Genomic DNA, 16,562 nt, shown 5'->3' with positions numbered 1-16,562 from the left:
GGCCCCTCTAAGCTGAGCCCAATCCGACGATTACATTAATGTAGATCGGGGAAAACCACTGTCCAGGCGGTGTTGTTTTGCGTAGCTGGGAGGTGCAAATCTTTTTTGTTCTTACGTTATCTTAAGGATGGTAGATATAGAAAAGGAGTTGTGAGTAGTAGCCAAATTTCCGGGAAAGCCGATACGAGATGCATATGATTTAACATATTGAAACAAAATAAACTACAACACAACTGTATATATGTGAATATTAAGCAGCACCATCAAGTCTAATGAGGTGTCAGTAGCTTAAGAGAAGGAGCTTGAAGTTGGGTAACTCTTCACGGCCTGGGCAGCAGGATTTTAACTGTAGTCCCACTTAGCTAAGCGCAGCCCGACTTATACATTGATGTAGATTGGGGAAAAGCACTTTACATGCTGGGTTGCTTGCATTGCCGGGATGTGCTAATCGCCGGACTGCTGACCAGAACCAGCTACGTAGCCTAGACATGGAGTGCCCATCTTTCGTTTTCTTTCTTTTTGTATTCATGTTAATTTAAGAATTGTAAATACAGAAAAGAAATAGTGAGTGGCGGCCAGAGACTTGAAGTTCATTCCGAGACCCTGGCCGCCACTGACAACCAGGCGCGCAAATTTCTCATACTATACTATTTCCTATCTTCTTTTTAAATTCTTCTTAATTACCATTTTTTTGTTTTTAGCCTTCCTACTTATATTACATTAGTTCTAAAGTTTTTTAAATGCTGCACAAAACAACTGTACAGATATCAAAACAAATAAAGGCCGCCTCCACCTGGCGGGACACGGGAAACGGTGTGATTGGGGACGGGAGTCGGGGTGGTGTCATCAGCCACTCCGGGCACCGAACCCAGTCGCACCGGCCAAGTGGCATATACAGACCCACCGTAAGAAATTAGAGGGTAGGTCATGAAAAACAAGCAGTAAGTGAAGAAAAGATACTGGTTTTGCTGAGCGGCACCTACAGGGAGCCTTTCACAAGGCGCAGTCATGGGTTCTAGCCCATGGTTTCCAGTTTTCAGCCGCGAAGTTATGTGTCATGCACTTCTGTCGGCATCGAAGCGTTCATCCGGAGCCTTAACTGTATCTTAGTGGCGATGTAGTGGAGACGTATCGATTCTTAAGATTGGGTTTCGACGTCCGATTGACATGGTTACCTCACCTTCGTCAGCTTAACCAGGAGTGCTGGCAGGTGAAAGGTAACAGCCGTTCGCTTCCTTTCAATCCACAATATTTGAGTACGTCATGGAGAATACCACCCAACAGAAATACTCAATAATCATCTAACCGCAAGAGATATAGAGTTTCTTGTGCAACTGAAAGAAGTTTTCTGCACCGACCATTATTTACAATAATTTTATTTTACGTACGACGTCGTTGCGACTGTTCAAGTAAAACGTTTCACGCATTAAATATTTTACTTGCGGATGACTACATAGTCAAAACATCGTAAGACGATAAATAAAAAATAAAATGGAAATAAATGTATAATTTATTTCAAGAAGTTTATCACGGATGTGGACATTACTGACACTAAATTATTTGATATTATAATGACACTTCGGATGAAAGCGCTGACACGTCACAGGTATTAGGTTCTACCCAAGAAAGAAATAAGCACGGCCATCGAAGCTCTAAAGTTTTGCGTTTAATAGACTCGGATTTCCTTATTTGTAGACGACCGCACATGTTTGTCCGTTTCACAATGACACAGGAAATTATGAGATACAAATCCAGTCGATATCGATTTAGTACAAAGCACACCTAATCCATCTAGTTTGTGGTGGTTATTTGAATGTCGAAAGAATATTATTCAGTAATCTGACTGGATACAGGTTTTTTAACTTAAAATAATGTAATATAATACAGAAATGATATTAAAGATGTCAATGTGAATAATTTGACGTACTTACATCATGGTTAGTGAATGTACAGAAAGAACTTAATACTCTGTCTGAAAATGCTATGTGTAGCTAAAATCTCTTAGTACCTTTAATCTGTTTCAGCTTTGTATGGGTGCCACGCCTGTTCACGGGCGCCAGTGGAGCCTCAGCTGATGTGAGAAGTGTGTGCCGAGCTGCGCCCGTAAAATAAATTGTTCAGGAAATGGACGTTAAGCCGACCTCGCTGTGAAGCTTCACGTCACCGCCGGCCACTTCACGTAATTTATTATGCAATTCACTTCATGTGCTTTGTTCCCACTCGCGGAATGTTTGTCGGGTGGAGAGCGAAAATTAAGAGCTGCATATTACGCAGTACAAATGAAGTTCAGGCGCTTTTTGCACACAAATGGCTTACGTGGTTTGCAATTACTTGCTGGTCAAATGGAAGTGGTTCTATCTTGTGTGCGGTGCCGAGAGCATCGCGAATTAAATTTGTTGCGGCTGCTGTTTTTACTCCACATTACTTGAAATATTTAATGTGCAATAATGTCTGGAATTATTCCAGAAATGTGTGTCCAATTTACGCAGAAACGCAGAAGCAAAAGATGAGCACGAAACTGTTTCCGACACTGGAAATTAGTTTTCCAACGAAGCTGAGATTGGAGCCTGGAATTTAAATATATGCATCTACACATATAGTCTTTAAGTCACTGTATGGTGCAAGGTGGAGGGTAAATCGTGCCATTACTGTTGATTTCCTTTCCAGTTTCATTCATATCTTACGTCTTTGTAAGCGCCGCAGTTTCTCTTACCTTATTCTCATAACACAATTTTTAAATCTAGAAAGATCCTGACCCGTAATTTCTTCATTAAGCTATAAGAGGTTCAAAATTTCATCGTCAGACTGAAGCTGTGGAAGAAGGTACACAAAGAAATTAACGATAACAAAGATGTACGTACTAACATAAGTATGCATCTTAGTACACAAATGCAGAATTTTCGAGTAGTATCGTACTTACATTTAAATCAAACTTTTGTTTCAGATTGTTGCCATTCATCTAGGCTTACCTAATAGTACTATTATATTTCATCTGTTAATTTTCAGTTATTATAATATGGGTACACTTGGCCGTACTCTTCTAGCATTTTAGGTTGTGCTAGTTGCAAAATAATAACAACAGATCTGTTATTACCGCCGAATAATACCCCATTAAGCTTTTTTTAAATAAACAAATCCTTTAAATTGTAATATTAGCTTCCTTTTATTTCAAGATGTTGCCTCTAATCTAGGCTTACCTAAATGGTTCTTTGTATGTCATTTATTATATGCTGGACTGCTATAATATGGCTACTCATGCTACTTCTGCTTGTATTGATACTCATTTAACATTATATTATGTGATGATTACAAAAATAGTCTTTCATAACATTATATTATGTGATGATTGTAAAAATATTCTTTCATAACTTATACTTCATTTGCGACCTATTTGGATTTATATTTACATTGCACTACCCCAGTTAATGGCTGCAAACATCTCTTTGGTTTTGATTATTTACAAATGAGTATGTCTGTTACGTAGTTCTCGATGTTACTTAACGTCGCATATTTCATTGTATGTACATTTTACCTACGTCAACAGAAATTTCCATCCATAAAAGTACAATAAATGTGTCTTTTTCAAGTTGTTCATGTTATTGTGGACATGTAGTTCATCACACTGTACAGTTCATTGTAAAGTTATTTTTTTATTTCATTTCGATGGTCTGTGCCAGCGCTACCTACTGGCCTTCGTTTACCTCTTACATAATTTAATCGCCACAGTCTGTCTGACACTCACTTTCCACGGACAACGGCAACGTCAAATAAGCCTATATTAGATGAGATTTGATTTATTTTTCAGTGTATGTGCTAGCTTTCGTGACCTTTTTACTGAAGTTTGATTTAAATGTTAAGTACATTATTAATGGAAAATTCTATATAATGATCACAATGATGCATACTTAAGGTAGTACGTACACATTTGTTTTCATTAATTTCTTTGTGTCAGTCTGCGAAACGCTTAATAAAGAATTGTGTGATCACGACCTTTCTACACTGAAGCCCCAAAAGCTGATATAGCCATGCGTATTCAAATACAGAGATATGTGAACAGGCAATGTCTATATAAGACAATTACTGTCTGGCGCAATGGTTAGATCGGTTACTACTGCTGCAATTGTAGGTTATCATGATTTAAGTGAGTTTAAACGTAGTGTTACAGTCGGCGCACAAGCGATGGGGCACTGCGTCTCCGAGGGAGCGCTGAAGCGGGGATTTTCGCGTACGACCGTTTCACGAGTGTACCGTTTATATCAGGAATCCGGTAAGACATCAAAATTACGGACATCGCTGCGGCTGGAAAAAGATCCTGCAAGAACGGGATCAACGACGACTGAAGAGACTCGTTCAAGGAGACAAAAGTGAAACCCTTCCGCAAATATCTGCAGATTTCATTGCCGGGCCATCAACAAGTGTCAGAGAGCGAACCATTCAATGAAACATTATCGATATCGGCTTTCGGAGCCGAAGGCATCAAGGTACTGCTCTACCTTGGTGACTGCCCGACACAAAGCTTTACGCCTAACCTGGGCCCGTCAACACCGACATTGGACTGTTGATGACTGGAAACATGTTGCCCTGTCGGACGAGTCTCGTTTCAAATAGTATCGAGCGGATGGACGTGTACGTGTATGGAGACAACCTCGTGGATCTATGGATCCTGCGTGGTAGCAGGGGACTATTCAAGCTGGTGGAGACTCTGTAATGGTGTGGGGCGTGTGCACGTGGATTGATATGGGACCACTGATACGTCCAGATACGACTCTGACACATGACACGTACATAAACATCCTGTCTGTTCACCTGAATCTGTTGATGTCCATTTTGCATTCCGAAGGGCTTGGGCAAATCCAGCAGAGGAATGCGACACCCCACACGTCCAGAATTGCTACAGAATGTCTCCAGGAACATTCTTTAGTGTTTAAACACTTTCGCTGGCTATCAGACTCCCCAGACATGATCATTATTGAGCATATGTGGGATACCTTGCACTGTGCTGTTCAGAAGAGTTCTTCACCCCTCGGACTCTTAAGCATTTAGGGACAGATCTGTAGGATTCTTGGGGTCAGTTTCCTTCAGCACTACTTAAAATATTAGTCGAGTCCATGCCACGTCGTGTTGCGGCACTTCTGCGTGCCCGGAGGTGGCCTAAAGATATTAGGCATGTGTACCAGTCTCCTTATCCCGTCAGTGCATATTTGAAAGCTGTACCAAGACTGAATGGTCGCCTGCCTCTGCCATGGATGAATCGGTCAAATAATCTAACTCCCATAACCTCTAGGGTACACGTTGGCGGTAACATATTTGGCGAATTCTCTTCTTCGAATTTTTTTTTTTTTTTTTTTTTTTTTTTTTTTTTTTTTTTTTTTTGGGTCATCAGTCTACTGACTGGTTTGATGCGGCCCGCCTCGAATTCCTCCCCTGTGCTAACCTCTTCATCTCAGAGTAGCACTTGCAACCTACGTCCTAAATTATTTGCTTGACGTATTCCAATCTCTGTCTTCCTCTACAGTTTTTTCCCTCTACAGCTCCCTCTAGTACCATGGAAGTCATTCCCTCATGTCTTAGCAGATGCCCTATCATCCTGTCCCTTCTCCTTATCAGTGTTTTCCACATATTCCTTTCCTCTCCGATTGTGCGTAGAACCTCCTCATTCCTTACCTTATCAGTCCACCTAATTTTCAACATTCGTCTATAGCACCACATCTCAAATGCTTCGATTCTCTTCTGTTCCGGTTTCCCCACAGTCCATGTTTCACTACCATAGAATGCTGTACTCCAGACGTACATCCTCAGAAATTTCTTCCTCAAATTAAGGCCGGTATTTGATATTAGTAGACTTCTCTTGGGCAGAAATGCATTTTTTGCCATAGCGAGTCTACTTTTGATGTCCTCCTTGCTCCGTCATTGGTTATTTTACAGCCTAGGTAGCAGAATTCCTTAACTTCATTGACTTCGTGACCATCAATCCTGATGTTAAGTTTCTCGCTGTTCTCATTTCTACTACTTCTCATTACCTTCGTCTTTCTCCGATTTACTATCAAACCATACTGTGTTCTCATTAGACTGTTCATTCCGTTCAGCAGATCATTTAATTCTTCTTCACTTTCACTCAGGATAGCAATGTCATCTGCGAATCGTATCATTTATATCCTTTCACCTTGTATTTTAATTCCACTCCTGAACCTTTCTTTTATTTCCATCATTGCTTCTTCGATGTACAGATTGAAGAGTAGGGGCGAAAGGCTACAGCCTTGTCTTACACCCTTCTTAATACGAGCACTTCGTTCTTGATCGTCCACTCTTATTATTCCCTCTTGGTTGTTGTACATATTGTGTATGACCCGTCTCTCCCTATAGCTTACCCCTACTTTTTTCAGAATCTCGAACAGCTTGCACCATTTCATATTGTCGAACGCTTTTTCTAGATCGACAAATCCTATGAACGTGTCTTGATTTTTCTTCAGCCTTGCTTCCATTATTAGCCGTAACGTCACAATTGCCTCTCTCGTGCCTTTACTTTTCCTAAAGCCAAACTGATCGTCACCTAGCGCATTCTCAATTTTCTTTTCCATTCTTCTGTATATTATTCTTGTAAGCAGCTTCGATGCATGAGCTGTTAAGCTGATTGTGCGATAATTCTCGCACTTGTCAGCTCTTGCCGTCTTCGGAATTGTGTGGATGATGCTTTTCCGAAAGTCAGATGGTATTTCGCCAGACTCATATATTCTACACACCAACGTGAATAGTCGTTTTGTTGCCACTTCCCCTAATGATTTTAGAAATTCTAATGGAATGTTATCTATCCCTTCTGCCTTATTTGACCGTAAGTCCTCCAAAGCTCTTTTAAATTCCGATTCTAATATTGGATCTCCTATCTCTTCTAAATCGACTCCTGTTTCTTCTTCTATCACATCAGACAAATCTTCACCCTCATAGAGGCTTTCAATGTATTCTTTCCACCTATCTGCTCTCTCCTCTGCATTTAACAGTGGAATTCCCGTTGCGCTCTTAATGTTACCACCGTTGCTGTTAATGTCACCAAAGGTTGTTTTGACATTCCTGTATGCTGAGTCTGTCCTTCCGACAATAATATCTTTTTTCGATGTCTTAACATTTTTGCTGCACCCATTTCGTCTTAGCTTCCCTGCACTTCCTATTTATTTCATTCCTCAGCGACTTGTATTTCTGTATTTCTGATTTTCCCGGAACATGTTTGTACTTCCTCCTTTCATCAATCAACTGAAGTATTTCTTCTGTTACCCATGGTTTCTTCGCAGCTACCTTCTTTGTACCTATGTTTTCCTTTCCAACTTCTGTGATGGCCCTTTTTAGAGATGTCCATTCCTCTTCAACTGTGCTGCCTACTGCGCTATTCCTTATTGCTGTATCCATAGCGTTAGAGAACTTCAAACGTATCTCGTCATTCCTTATAACTTCTGTATCCCACTTCTTTGCGTATTGATTCTTCCTGACTAATATTTTGAACTTCAGCCTACTCTTCATCACAACTATATTGTGATCTGAGTCTATATCTGCTCCTGGGTACGCCTTACAATCCAGCATCTGATTTCGGAATCTCTGTCTGACCATGATGTCATCTAATTGAAATCTTCCCGTATCTCCCGGCCTTTTCCAAGTATACCTCCTCCTCTTGTGATTCTTGAACAGTGTATTCGCTATTACTAGCTGAAACTTGTTACAGAACTCAATTAGTCTTTCTCCTCTTTCATTCCTTGTCCCAAGCCCATATTCTCCTGTAACGCTTTCTTCTACTCCTTCCCCTACAACAGCATTCCAGTCGCCCATGACTATTAGATTTTCGTCCCCCTTTACATACTGCATTACCCTTTCAATATCCTCATACACTTTCTCTATCTGTTCATCTTCAGCTTGCGACGTCGGCATGTATACCTGAACTATCGTTGTCGGTGTTTGTGTGCTGTCGATTCTGATTAGAACAACCCGGTCACTGAACTGTTCACAGTAACACACCCTCTGCCCTACCTTCCTATTCATAACGAATCCTACACCTGTTATACCATTTTCTGCTGCTGTTGATATTACCCGATACTCATCTGACCAGAAATCTTTGTCTTCCTTCCACTTCACTTCACTGACCCCTACTATATCTAGATTGAGCCTTTGCATTTCCCTTTTCAGATTTTCTAGTTTCCCTACCACGTTCAAGCTTCTGACATTCTACGCCCCGACTCGTAGAACATTATCGTTTCGTTGATTATTCAATCTTTTTCTCATGGTAACCTCCCCCTTGGCAGTCCCCTCCCAGAGATCCGAATGGGGGACTATTCCGGAATCTTTTGCCAATGGAGAGATCATCATGACACTTCTTCAACTACAGGCCACATGTCCTGTGGATACACGTTACGTGTCTTTGATGCAGTGGTTTCCATTGCCTTCTACATTCTCATGTCGTTGATCATTGCTGATTCTTCCGCCTTTAGGGGCAATTTCCCACCCCGAGGACAAGAGAGTGCCCTGAACCTCTATCCGCTCCTCCGCCCTCTTTGACAAGGCTGTTGGCAGTGGCGGGCATTGACCCCGGGACCGAAGACGTTTTTATTATGAATCAAAGACGCTACCCCCTTTTTTTTTCTTTTTTAAAAATCTCAATTTGTTCGGTTTTGTTCGTTTCATCTGCTCAGGGCGGACGTCGTAAGACATGCGTTTCAGTTCGTTGTTAATCGATTAACTCAGTTTTTTTTTATTACAGAGGGAAGCTAACCCTCAGACCGAACACGCTGAGCCACCGTGCCGGCATCCCTAGACCACGGGTAGACTTTTCTTCGAATAGTGGTTCGCAAAATGTATCCAAGAAATTTTCGCAAAAACTTGGGCGTCTCTTTTCCAAGGATTCCCACTTCATTTTTCTCATTATTCTATGAGACTTTGGTGTGATCTTACCCTACCTGTTCGATGTTTAGTAGCACGTCTATCCTTTACCGATGCATTGCATGTTCCCAGAAACCTGCTACGGCTTCTATTCATCTTTCCTAATACTGATTTTACGTCATCTTCCTGTTCCTTGGCGCTTCTTTGTATTACTCCTCAACGCCTACGTGACGTGACGTGCTCGAGATGTTTTCTTGAACATTATCAAATTGCCGACTTGTACTCAAATCTATTTCTAGACTTAAGCACAAGTCGGCAACCTGAAGATGTTAAAGAAATGAAACTGGTCGTAACACAATAAATGAGTAAAAATATATTTGTAGGGTTTTCATTAATTATTAATGTTAACAAAATCCTCTTTTTCAAGAACACTTTACTTCCCATTCCCAGTCGATATTTTATATCCCCACTTCTTTGGGCATGACCATTTATTTTTCTGCAAAAACAGCTAAACACATTTACTACTTTTAGTGTCTCGTTTCCTACCCTAATTCTTCAACATCGCCTGATTTAATTCGACTACATTCTGTCCCCAGTGTTTTGCTTTTGTTAATGTTCATCTTATATGTTCTCATTTGAAGACATTGCCCATTCCGTTGAACTGCTCTTCCAAGTCATTTGCTGTCTCTAGGGGAAATACAATGCTATCGCAAACCTCAAAGTTTTATTTGTTCTCCATGAAGTACAAAGCCTCATACAAATATTCGATTTGTATCCTTTAGTACTTGCTCGGTGTACAGAGTGAATAACAGTGGGGACAGGCTAAAACCCTGCCACACTCGCTTCTCAACCACTGCTGGTTTTCAAAGTGTAATCCAGTCAACGCTGTCAAACCCTTTCTCCACAGCTACAAAAGCTAAAAACGTATATTTGCGTTTGACTAATCTATCTGCTAAAATAATTTGTAGGATAACTATTGCCTCGCGTGTTCCTACATGTCTCTGGGATTCAAACTGATCTTTCCTGAAGTCGACTCTACCAATTTTTCCACTCGTCTGTAAATATTTCATCTTAGTATTTTGCAAGGAAGACTTATTGAACTGGTAGTTCGGTAATATTCACTCCTGTCAACATTGCTTTCTTTGGAATTATTACATTCTTCTCGAAATTTGTGGTTATTTCGCATGTCTCATACATATACTTCAGTCATGCCTGAGTGTCCCAAGGATATCAGCTGTTCAGACGGGTTGTCGAGTACTCCAGTGGCCTAATTTCGATTTAGACTTGTCAGTGATCTGTCAGATTATTCTCGCAGTCTCGTATCTCCTCTTCATCATCGTCTTCGGCCTCTTCCCTTGCTGTAACATTGCATTCATATTCATTTCCCTTCTACAGCCCCTCTATGTACTTCTCCCATCTTCGAACTTTCCCTTCAATCCTTAAAGCTGCTTCTCTTTTCTTCGAAGGACTCTTTAATTATCGATAAAGGCGGCATGTATTTCATGCGGTTTTCGTAGTGTAGCGTATCGCCGCCTGCAGCGTCACAGCGCCAGAGTTTGGAATATAGTTATGTAACCCCCCTCCTCCCTTGCCTTCTCGTTTTCTGGTCAGGTGTCAGCCTCCCCCTACGAGTCACCGGAGCGATCGATCCTTTATTAGCGTCTGTTGGCTTGCAGAGAACTAACGTCAGTAACACGCTGAATGTTCTTCAGTAGCTTGCATTTGTGCTTTTATCAAGTATGACAGTGCATATCCTAGTCTAAAAGACCGGAGAGGATATTTGTATCTTTTTTAAGCGCTGAAAGGCTGAGGGCGAGGAGCTGGAAGTGGGAGCTGGCATGCCAACAAAATATTCATTTCAAAAAACACAGTTATATTATTTGCCAGTACTGCACTAACTGACATAATTGAATCAACTAATTGCCGGGAGGCTTACAGTAAAACACCAAAATAAGCTTCGTGCCATGAAGACACGCAAGAAATTTAAAAGGCAGTACAACCAGAAGCCAGCGTCAGTCAGCGTAACTGGACGTGCTGTCAGCCTCACTCATTCGAGAACTTCACGCATCACCTGCCTATACTATAACATTTAAAACAAACTTATTAAGAGCTAGCTGTAAGACGATTACACAGCAGAATGTGCGGAAGTATATAATTTCAAAATATGTACTCCCAGAATAACTAGAGCTCTGAATGTATGCACAATGAATTTAAAAATATTGACAAAGCTATTATCCTTCAGAAATACAGAGTAGACATAAATAAAATAAGTTATCAACCTTAGGAAAATACAAGGGTGAAATTAATAAAATTAATGAAGCTATTCACCTTCACAGTACAGAGCAGGCCTTATTCGAATTCAATACCAAAGGCCGCTATTGTAACAAAAAACAAATGCAAAGACCGTGTCTCACAGTTTTATAACAGTATCGGAAAAGGTACTTAAACTAGATCGCTTCGCACTATTGTTACAGAAAGCGATGGAGCTTGGCAACCTAATGCACCTAGCAAAAGTTAGCCTCATCAGAACACCAGTTACAGTTTACAGAACGCCAAAATGCTGAAGGGCAGCTCCACAGCCCGCATGCCCGGTGTTAGGCACCACTGGCGCTAGCCGACACCTCTAGGGCTGCAACATAGCTTTCCAAAACGCAGTCCGGCCAGTGAGTCGTCTTCAGCTCGCTCGTCTGCACAAAAGTCGCCTCTTTCCATTTCTTAGCTGAAGCACAGGAGCTCAAATAGAATGCGAATGATCCTTCACTATAGGCCGACTCACGGGCAGGTTGCTCAGTCTGCTGAGACGCTGCCACAACAATACCGACTGAGGGCAAACAGTTACCGATGTGAGCCGGCACATTTCAAAATTACCCCTTATAAAAAAAAATCTGCAGAGAGTTTACCGGTAAAAATGTCATATTTTAACTGGGATTACGTGAACCCAACAGTTTCTATTGGCACCCATATTTTTAACAAATATGCTAAGTAGGCTCAAAACCTTAACAACCTTCCAAAGTCACACAAAATCTTCTAACAACATAGAAGAAATATCCTTATCCCCATAATCTTCGAGATCAAAACTTATAATAAATTCATTTTGTCAGGATGTCAGTCTCTCTCTGCTGTGCAGGATCTGTATTATTTTTAGCATATTTCCAATTCTTGTGAATAAACTACATGTTAACTCGCTCGAGAAGGAGATCATTTACCAGACGATAGGTTGGACAGAGAAGAGTTCTGGGGAGTAAGTAAACATCAAACTAGCTGGGGTTTTCCTTGCTGATCTCATCAATGGCAGAATTAAAGGCGAGGTTATGGTTATGGAATTTTTCCCATTTAGTATGAGAGTGAGAATGGAAAATAATGATACAAGATTCAAGATTGCATTTAATCCTTTCCGCAAGGGAAGGCTGCAGATAAGGAAGAATGATGGTAACCTGAGATATCTCTTTCTAAATTCTCCGGATACGAAAGCGTGGGCATCATCACAACTAACATCAATGGGGGCCATATATATATAAAATGTTTTCCAAATGTTGGATGGGTTCCAGGTATAAGCCACACGAAACGGGAGAAATCATTGACAGCCAGAAGTACATATCTGTTAGTCCTTTTAGTACCTGGAAGGGAACCTAAGGAGTCTACGATAAGCTCATACATGCCCTTCTCTTCTCAAGAAGAATGAAGAAGACCATGACGAGTATTAGGATAAGGCTTAGTGACCTTACAGGCCACGCAATTACTAACCAGCATTCAGACAGCTTTATTTAATGTAGGCCAGGTGAGATTTTCTTTCATTCTCATCACTGATTTTTAGATTATCAGAAATCCTCAAACCAAAGACTCATGAATGTGCCAAAAAACACCAGGGAAAAGCTCCTTAAAGAGTAAAATTATTTCTCCTAATAATTGGTAATATGACAAAGGAACCCTTTGTTAAGACCGAGCGAGGTGGCGCAGTGGTTAGACGCTGGACTCACATTCGGGAGGACGACGGTTCAATCCCGCGTCCGGCCATCCTGATTTAGGTTTTCCGTGATTTCCCTAAATCACTCCAGGCTAATGCCGGGATGGTTCCTCTGAAAGGGCACGGCCGACTTCCTTCCCCATCCTTCCCTAATCCGATGAGACCGATGACCACGCTGTCTGGTCTCCTTCCCCAAAACAACCAACCAACCTTTGTTAAGTTGGTAACCCTGTATTTGTACACCAGACAGAAGCCTCAGTTTAATACCATATACGACAGCATATTGATGCTGCTTTTCTTTTAAATTACCGAACAGCGAAGGTATTTTTGTCAACAATGATGAAACCTTACCCTCCCCGTTCGGCGTCCTGAAGCACCTCAGGATAAATGTGATCCACTTCAGATATGCACCCCAAGGCGTTCCCGATCTGATTATCTAAACTCTTTATGTACTTCACTCGAAAGCAGAAGATGGAACTGCGGACCAACCAACACAATATCCTTATCGTCTTACGCAGTCTGGTAAGCACCCAGCTTAACTCCTCGTTGTCAGTTACCCACCAAAAATCCCTGATGGTAACGATAAAACCTGATTTTTTTTCAGGACGAAAAGAACCTCTAGCGCTTCGAACAAGCTGACAGAGTACTACAGATCAGTGGCAGACAAAACCCTAGAAACATATGCTACTAGTCTTCTGTTGCGACGCTGCTGCTGAATGAGGACAGCAGGAGTCCCAGAACCGAAGACATTGTTCTGAACTGAAAATCAGAAATCGAGAAAATGGGAGCACTACTTAATGCAAGTTTGAGTTCATCAATCCACTGGAAGAATTTTCCTTTAGGATGGAGCTGTCTGAAAGAGAATGCTAGCTGGCCGAAATTGGTTATAAGTTTCCTAATGAAATTTACCATGCGAATGAGTCGAGCTATAGCTCTCTTACTTGTGATACAAATGAATCGAGGTATACCTTTCTGATTTTTAGATGGTGAAAAGTTCTGTATAGCTTTGGTATGGCCCTGATCAATCTTAACTCCAACATCAGAAACTAGATATACGAAAATGGAATGCTAAGAAAATCAAACACCTACAGCCGTCTTTAAGATGTCATTTATTGTGTAGCTACCAGTTTCGGTGCTTCAGTGCACCATCTTCAGGCATTAGTTGATGTTTAAGAGGTTATCACGATTCATATATACTATTCATCAGTCGCCAACATAACCAGTTTACGCAGTGTTGACAGTTGATGGTTGGAGAGAAGACATCACAGTTACAGGTAGTCTGTGTAAACAGGTTGTGTTGGCCACTGGTGCATCGTATATTTGTATTGTGATAACCCTTCGCATCAATTAAGGCCTGAAGATGGTGCATTGAAGTGCTGGAACTGATAGCTACACAATAAATAATATCTTAAGGACGGCTGTAGGTGTTTCACTTTCTTACAACAGTGAGCAGCTTCCAGCCACAAGGATGGACATATGAAACGGAATTTCCTGGCAGGAAATCATTTTACCGCCAAGTAAGATTCACGTAAGCGAGCTAAAACTTGCCTTAGATGTTTCAAATGTTGTTTTCATGTCTTACTATATATCAGTACATTACCCAGATAGACATAAACACACTTAAACTTGAGATCGCCCAAAACAGAGTCCAGTAAATCTGAAAAATAGCACTGCACCGGTAAACAATCTCAAGAAATACGATTAAATTCAAATGAATTCCAGTGCTTACTAAACACTGTAAGGTGTTTAGGTTCTTCTGCTGAGGGCACCTGATGGCACGCTTGTTTAAGGTCTAACACGTTAAATGAACGAGTTCTCGTAAAGCACATGAAATAACAGTGTAAATATGGCTTCGGAATTGACTCCAAAATCACCTTGATGGCACGACAATATGTGACCAGCCTATAGCCCTCACCATGCCCCTTGGCCGAGGTAGATGGCATAATAACAGCTTCCACGAGTAGCTTGGCAATAACGTGACGCAACTCCATCTCTGGGGGTGACAACCGATTTGGTAGTAGGTGAACCACTATATTATCGGTCAACTGTATCTCGTATTGAACATTCACCCCAAACAGTCGGTCAGTACATCAGGAAACTGTTTAAGCACCTTAAAAATTGTCAGACTCCTCTTGCTTCAAATGAGCAACATCACATTCTGCATAACTCAAGGGGTAGCGGAAAAAAGCTCTAACCCTCAATTTGGTCAAAATTAGCTTGATGATGCTGTTTGTTTTGGCTTCAACTTTACTTCATGCTGGTACAAGCAGTTTCATTTGAAACATTATCGTGTATGTGTTGGCTGTATACATTGTTTTGTATCACTGTATTCTGTTTATTTCTATTCTTTTGTAAAGCCTGCACTACTACAAATTTATCTGTATTGTTATGCTCTTTAATAATGTATTTTGTACCTTTGTTATTGTATTCTTATGTTATAAAATTGTAATTGACACCAGTTCATCAAATTAAGTAACTTGTAAGTTGCATTTCAGTGCACACGTTTCTCTTGGTCATAGTATATGGACAATATGTGAGAAGTAGGAACTGCTAGTGTTTGGACGTGTTTTAATAGTTCAGCAAGGGACTGGATAACAGCATTGCTGGTTCTAAGGACATTTCAAAAAAAAAATTGTGAATGGACAGTTGGTGGTTATGGACCTGCTATATTAACCGCAAGACTCTTCAATGGTGATTGTGCACCTGCACAGTCGCAACAGATGGCTGCTGAATGTCTCTACAAGCACAGTCTTGTATAATTTTTCTAAGGGGACGTTTCAGTATTTATGTTTCTGTCTCTGGACATAAGTAGTGCTATACCACAGAATAAATCTGGTAGTGACGTCGAAATCCTATAATCGGGTAAGAGATTTATGGTGAGGACTTTAATTTGAAGAGTGATCCATTTATTGATGACAATGATGTAGCTTCTGAATATGCACCAAAGAATGTGATGTTGAAGATACCGCAAGTTTGACTTAGCACATACTGCCACAAGTCTAACCTCAAAAATCTTATACGTAATTTTTGCAAAATTTTGAGGAATTCTTTAATGTAAGAAGTATAGACATGTAATTTAATACACTGAGATGACAAAAGTCATGGGGTATTTCCTAATGTGTCGGACCTCCTTTTGCCTACCGTAGGGCAGCAACTCGGCGTGGCATGGACTCAACAAGTCCCCTTCACAAATATTGAGCCATGTTGGCTCTATAGTCCTCTCTAATTGCGTACGAACTTATCTCTCGATTATGTCCCATAAATGTTCGATAGCATTCATATTGGGCGAGCTGGGTGCCCAGATAATTCGCTGGAATTGTCCATAATGTACTTCAAACCAGTCGCGAACAACCTGGTTCGACATGGTCCATTGTCATCCATAAAAATTCCGTCGTTCTTTGTAAATATGAAGAACATGAATGGCTGCAAATGGGCTCCAAGTAGCCGAGCACAACCAATTTTTGTCAATTATCGGTTCAGTTGGGTCAGAGGTCTCAGTCCATTCCATGCATACACAGCACACACCGTTATAGAACCACCACCAGCTTGCACAGTGCCTATGGTCGCAGGTTCGAATCCTGCCTCGGGCATGGATGTGTGTGATGTCCTTAGGTTAGTTAGGTTTAAGTAGTTCTAAGTCTAGGGGACTAATGACATCATATGTTAAGTTCCATAGTGCTTAGAGCCATTTAAACCATTTGCACAGTGCGTTGACAACGTTGGTTCGTGGCTGTGGTCTGTA

The sequence above is a fragment of the Schistocerca gregaria genome, chromosome 1 (genome assembly GCF_023897955.1).
Source record: "Schistocerca gregaria isolate iqSchGreg1 chromosome 1, iqSchGreg1.2, whole genome shotgun sequence".
In the NCBI taxonomy this organism is placed as follows: domain Eukaryota; kingdom Metazoa; phylum Arthropoda; class Insecta; order Orthoptera; family Acrididae; genus Schistocerca; species Schistocerca gregaria.
The sequence above is the reverse complement of the archived record's forward strand: the minus strand, read 5'-3'. Positions refer to the sequence as shown.